The sequence below is a fragment of the Denticeps clupeoides genome, chromosome 1, assembly GCF_900700375.1.
Source record: "Denticeps clupeoides chromosome 1, fDenClu1.1, whole genome shotgun sequence".
Lineage (NCBI taxonomy): Eukaryota > Metazoa > Chordata > Actinopteri > Clupeiformes > Denticipitidae > Denticeps > Denticeps clupeoides.
The window spans coordinates 7,525,114-7,532,032 of NC_041707.1; the positions used below are offsets into that span (position 1 = coordinate 7,525,114).

General features: G+C 44.6%; 1 pseudogene; it reads right to left on the reverse strand.

The window, feature by feature from the left end:
- Window positions 1-6,515: 6,515 nt before the first annotated feature.
- Window positions 6,516-6,919, reverse strand: part of LOC114794944 (thrombospondin-1-like) — a 7,238-nt pseudogene continuing 6,834 nt past the window's right edge.

Genomic DNA, 6,919 nt, shown 5'->3' on the forward strand with positions numbered 1-6,919 from the left:
GACCATTTTATCTTTTGCGCTGTTAGCTGGTATCTCAGACTGGGTAACTCTCTAGCCTGACGCTTCACCCAATCATTGACAGACATATCTGAAACTTACAACGGAACCAAAACCCCGAGCGATGGCAGTAGTTCCCTCCGCTCACGTTGACATCTGAGAATATTCACCAGGCAGACAGAGGGTTTTGTTAAATGGCTGCCGAATGCCTGTGTGTTTAGCGTCAACTGCTCCACTGTATTAATTAAACATGCATAAATGTGTGTCAGGGTGCCGCTCTTCCTCGAAACGCACTGCAGCAAAGTGGGTCAGTAGCACTGTGTGAAGAGTGCAGCTGAGCAAAGAGAGAGAGAGAGTGGAGGAGAAATGCCTTCTGCAGCAAATTGCCATTAAAAAAAAAAAGTTCAGGCAGGGTGGTGTGTGTTTGTGTGTGTGTGTGTGTGTGGTCACTGCTGCATTGCAGCGTTCGAGGCTCTCGGGGCCAACGGAGCTCCAAGACTGCAGAATCCAGCCTTTTTCCAGCTGTTCTGCTATGTAGAAGCACCAAAGAGGAACAGTCTTAGTGTCCAGTTGCAACTCTGGAGCGTCGTTGTGTCCTAGTTCTGTCTTTTTTTTTTTTCTTCAACTCTTATTAGCTGTATTTATTCATACATGTTGTGCCAAATACATATTTACATGTTTAAACAAGAATTCCTTCATTTGAAAACATTCTTTTTCCACAGATCCTTACCCATTAGCACTAATATAATAAACCAGATGCTAGTTTCCTGTATTTATTACATGTAGTTGATTCATTAGTAACCTGTAGTTTCAACATGGCTTGTGAAGAGGAGCTGTCCTTGGTGCTGATTCCTTCAGCGTTTAGGGGGTTAAATTGCTGTTCGTGCTTTTGAAATCCTGAAATCCTGAAGTCTCTCCCTTCTCTGCTTGTCTCCTTCTGCATAAAGCCGAGCAGCTTTGGTTAAATTCCCTCGGCTGCCAAGGCAGCCCTATGGGATTAAGGAGCTGAGGGTTTCCGGCGACTTCTCTGGCACAGCTTGGGCGAAATACTACAGGGGTCAGCTTGGGTGAAGCCTGCAAAGAGCCAGAGCGCAGGCGGTGCTCAGCGGCGGAGAAAGCCGATATCCCACCCGGCTCCTCCCGCCGGCCCGACCACCTGTCCTTTCTTTCTGATCCCACTCACCAGATGGGCCGTCATGGCAAAACCCGTTCTCCCCCTTCGTTTTGGCTGCTGGTCTCCACAGACCATGTGTACACTTCACCTCACTCTTCGTGTACGGTAATGGGGAAATGTCCTTGTATCTCTGGACAATCCTCCAAGGGTCTCATCCAGCAGCTCTTCAGAATTGAATACACTTTTAAAAATGACTTTCATGCCCACTTTCTGCAAATGCAGAAAAGCCTGCAAGCACATGCCATGTCTCAGCTCTACAAAAATGCAACCTTGCATTTTACTAACAAGACTGAAAATGAAAACCAGAAGAGACACAATTATTAAAATACATTTTTATTAATATTGTACTCATTTTTAAACCAGTAATGTTCCTTTGGAGGTCATTGGTGTCAAAGCGTCGACATTGGAGCTCCATTGCATTCAACTACAAAACCACGGCCACCATGCTGTCAAATTTCGTAGCGGAGTCTGTGCGGTATTCGTACATTAGCATGCCCCGCCCTGCAGGCGCGGCATGCGAATGCACGCTAATCTCTGGACGTCTTGAGCCTCGCTGCAGGCTGCAGGTCGGCCGGAGGACAGGGTGTGGTCCGCAGCGCTGTTCTTGCTGTTGGTGTTTTGGCGCGTGTAGCCAGGGCCTGTGTTTTTGGCAGTCTCGTACGGAACAGGCTCAGCGCCCCTTCCTCCCTCCCTCCCATTTTCCCTGCCTTCTTCTCACTGTACACACTGAGGAACACGCACGCGTGCACTGCAGCCCGGTTTTATTAGGGCTGTGATTAATGGGCTGCCGTAATGGGACTTTGTTGTAGGTGATGTTTATTAGACAGCGCTGCTACGGCTTGGTTGTGGAACATATTTTCTGGAAGCGCGTTTTAACCTCGGCGGGGAGGCTGAAAGGGCGTGTAAACTTCTGTGAAGGCTGACTGATAACTCATTTATCCAACTTATCCAACACACACCGCAGAGCCGCGTAGAGCCTTCTAACCCGTCCTCAGAAGTAGCCTATTGCCCGACCATCCTCTACAGCGGTAAGTTAATTGATAGCCAAAAAAGGACAAAATAACAAAGAGCAGTACTTTTTGCTTTTTTCTCAGAATGCGAATCTAATGTTGTCCAGTGGTAAATGAGAGCAGCAGTCATCAGAGGTTCGCCCTGGTTCAGTGCAGCTTGGAAGAATCCCACTGCCCCTTCAAATTAGTGTTGTTATTCCCTAAACGCTACTGACAACATAAGTACAGCATATGAAACTATAACCATTACTTACATTTCAAAATGTGTGTACTAAATGTTATACATTTTAGATGTTGCATTTTACCCAACTTGCAAATTATGCAGCAGTGCACGTTCGCCAAGTGGCTTTGTCTGAGTTGCTTCGCCTGAGATTAGCAACATTAAACGCTGTGTCGGAGGCACAATGAATCCTTCCATGCTACTGGATTGTGAAGCATTTCCTCGTGCCTTCATTCTTGAGGATGAATGTTCTGTGCGCTTGTTTGCATTTAACTGGAGTCTTTGAGTCGTCTATGATCATCAGATTCAGATGATGAAGGGAATAGGTAGAATCAGATTTAGTCTGTTTGGTCTGCTTGATCAGCAGATAAGTACTTCTGTGAAGATGGTTACAAATGATTGTTGCATAAATAGCACAGCTCTACTGTATTTACAGCAAGCAAGCCTGCATTGGCATATTTTTTGCCTCATTAGGAAAAGAGCCGCAAGAGATACTATTTTTTTTAATCCAGCAGTTCCAGAGAAGAACCCTGTTCCTGATGAGCTCTTCAGTTGAAAACAGTGCCCTGTTATGCCATGCTATAGCCACGCTGATGAATGCGACAGTTGCGCTGAGATGTACATCCCACTCTTCTCCTTTTTTAAACTCCTGCTCCAGGACAACCTATACAAGTGTAGTTTATCAACAGTGAAAGAAGAGCCGCTCAGTAAACCTCTCCTCAGGCCAGGTCTGCAACCCATCCACCTGCACCCCGGCATCATTTTCAACCATAAACTAATGTAAGAAACATGAGATGTGGGTAACGGACAATCCTCAGTTTTGTTCTAGGAGCACGGACGCGGCCTTGAACTGCCCCGTGTGTTTTAGCAGGTTCCTATTTTAGGGAATACACAAGGGTTTATATGCAGGCTCGTGGATCTGAGTGCTGAAAATCCTCTCAGAAGCCCTATAAATACCAGCCCTGGCCAATCCAATAATTACATTACAGGTTGTCTATGGAGGGCCCATCATTTTTTTTTTTAAATGCTCATTTTGCATAATTCTCATAATTAGAGGTGAGTAACGTCTTACTGACCCATGACAGTATCTCCACCTCAAACCCTCAGCCATAAAGAATAAGTCTGCCTACCTTGCTTTGTGCTTATTTGGTTGAGAAAGGATACAGCACTGCATTATGGGAATCTAGAGCTCTCTGGAGCTCTAGATCCTCCGAGACATTTGTGGAAATGGCTCCAGTTGAAAAAAGTCAATCTGTACCCAGCGGCACTTTACCCTCCCTTACTGAGAGCCCTGAGAAATGGCTGAGGGCCAGTGGCTCTGTCCACCAGGAGTCCAGTTTTACTACAGCTGCAGGGTTTATTCATCACTGTGTGTGTGGGTGGGTTCTGGTTTGGGGCTGCATTATGTCTCTCAGGGGGATATATCTCTCCCTCACTCATACACACACACACACACGAATCTAGAATCTAGCTATTCTATACCGGGCATAATTACTGCAAATCGTCTCCTGTTTCCTCCTCTGCCAGGCTGGGAGCTTTAACTGTTCCTCTGCCAGAACTAGTCAGCTTCAGGTAAATATGAATGCTCACTCCTCGAGATGTTAACGGGTTAATGGAGGCAGTAACGCAGGAGAATCTACTGCACCGGAGAACCCTTGTTAAGTTGTTATGCAACGCCTGTGCTCAGGTTTAAAAAAAAAAAAAAGTCTTGTTTATACGGGTAATGGAAAGGAAAACTGAGTCCTGCTGATTAGCCATTAACGTAGAGGTTGAGTTGGTTTTTATTAAGTCCATTGTCCCATAACATAGCGCTTGTGTGTACACTTGGCAGATCGGAGCACTGTACCCGACCCTGACGTTTACAACGACCGTCCAAAAAGACACGACAAAGCCTAACAGCCTTTCGAGAGGATTAAAGCCCCCGGGGTCTTTTAATGGCTTCTCTTGCATTTTCAACATAGATCAAAACCTGAGAGGGACACACACGATGTCTCTAACTCTCATCCACCCGTGGCGAACACATGTTTTCTGCCTTGGTGATCCCAGATCAAAATATTTTGCTCTGCAATGGAGCTTTTGTGCCAGCCGCCTCACGAATGATCATGATTTAATGTTAGTAAAACATTCCCGATGGAAACCAATTGCTTTGCGAGGATGGTATAAAATCACACAGGAACGTACCACTAATAAGTTGTTTTGTCCCTTTTCGCAGATGTGTGATTGTGTTGCTGAACCCCAAAAAGAACAAACAGCACCATATAATCAACAGCTCCAGGTGAGACAAAGAAATGAATTTGTGCTTGACCCTGACGTAGCTGATACGTAGCTTGACCCATGACGTAGCTTGACCCTGATAAAATCGTATTATTAACGCCTCGATTTCTTCAGAACCATTTTTAAGAGATAGGGTGCTGTAAACATTTACCAATGAAGACGATGTTCTGCACAATGCATTAAAATTCATGATTATAGACTGTGCAGGAATTCGTTAAAAAAAGTGTAATAATACTCCATGATAACTCCTGGCACTACGGATGATTTTTCTGATGAGTCCATCTTCCTCACAAGTCTCTCCATGTGCTGAAGAGCTGTGATATGTAGACCCGCCCTCGCCTTCACTGTACAATTGACACCACTCTGTCAGTGTGCTCATTATCACCTCCTTTTAATAAAAAAAAAAAAAAAACTAAAGTAGTGTGTTTGCCCAGCCCAGCCATCGATGACTCAAAGCCAAATACAGCTGTCCCCCAGATAGCACGTCCCCCACATCTACAGGGACGGCTTGGCCAATGGTTTTGACAAGTGTTTCGAAATGGTCCTGTGCCACACCGAATCCTGATATCCCTGTGTGACTGAAAAGTCAAAAATATATTTCACAGTTTGTTTGATTTCATCTGGGGTCGGCCATGTCATGCACACAGCAAATGCTTGACTTTTGTATTCTTATTTTTAATCAGATGAGAAATTAAATCCCTGGGTGTTTAAGATAAAACACAAATTAAAGAGAAAACTCTACAAAGCATTGGTCATTGGACATCAATACGAAGGTATAATTCTTATCTTAAAATGCCACCAACAACAGGGGTCGAGTGTTGGTGAAAGGTAGATGAGTATGGAAATGATGTATATCGTACAATGTGACTTTCAGTCACCAGGTCACAACCCAGTGCCCAGTGACTTGCTTGCTCACATATTATTTATTTTATCTTCAGCCTGACACTCATCTCTCAGTCTGCATGATACTAGGGCCAAATCTGACATTTTTGTCCTCATCGGAAATGAAGCATTGTAATGTTATCCACTAAAATCTGCTGTGGAAACAAGTCACTGTATGTGAGCAGCATTGTGAAGAGGCAGGAAGCCAGTGGAGAGGCACAGGATGCATTTTTTCTTCAACAGCAATCTCAATGCTTCCTCTCCCTCTCTGCCTCTACAGGAAAACTATCACCACTCTGGCTTTCTCTCCAGACGGGAAGTATGTGGTGACCGGTGAGGTGAGTCTCACATTAATCACGTTTTCATTAGCCGCCACTGCCACTTTTCATCGTTAAAAGTCCTAGATGGTTTCTAATGTCGGAGCAAGCCTTTGTCATATCGCCTCTTCTGTTTTGAAAAGTTCAAGTGTTTCAATGATTTCATAATCAAGAATTGTTGTTGTGATTATACCATTGCTAACACATTGAGGGGTGAGAACATGCAGTCCTTTTTGGCTTCTCTGTATGGACTCAATAACTCATATTCTAAGAGCTTTTATTTGATGTGTATATCTCAGACAAAATGCCACTTACTCCACTCACATGGTTCTGGCCCTCAACAGATCAATAGCTGTTGTGAGAGTAAAGATGTGGATTTTGCATCCTTAATGTAAAAAGCTTATTTATTATTAATGACACTATTTAACTGGTTGAGAACCTGATAACTACCCAAAAGTTGCTTAAAGTGGAATAAAGTCTTACAGAGTAGAGCTGTAATCGAGCTTGAAAAGTTAGGCCGGACCCGGTCAGAATCCAACAGAATCAGACCCGACAAGTACAGCTTTTAAAAAGCATGGCTTTCTTTGTGTGCACTGCAAGGGCTTGACTCCGTTTTACCTCCTCAGCATAATTAAAACAATTCACCTGACCACGGTGTCCAAGAACTGCAAATGAGAGGAACACTTTATTTAAAAAGTAAGATTTAACAAAACAAATTTGCAGCATACGAAACGCAGGGATAGGTACTATAGACCGGAAGTTCATGTTGGCTGACCGATCATTTACCGTGCACCCAACCCCAGCCTGACAGGCAATAACAGCACAAGGTCAGATGGAACTGTGGTGTAATGGTCGAACATTTTGCACCGACGCCCCAACTGATTGTTGCGCGTAATGTTATCGTTCATCAGGTTGTTTGCGCGTGGACGCCGCTCGACTCTTCTGCTGGCCGTCTTATCCCCGCTTATCCAGAACCCATTAATCACGTCTGTGAAAGTGATGCGTGTGCTTACCGGTTTGCCATGGCGCACGGCGGGGCACGGCG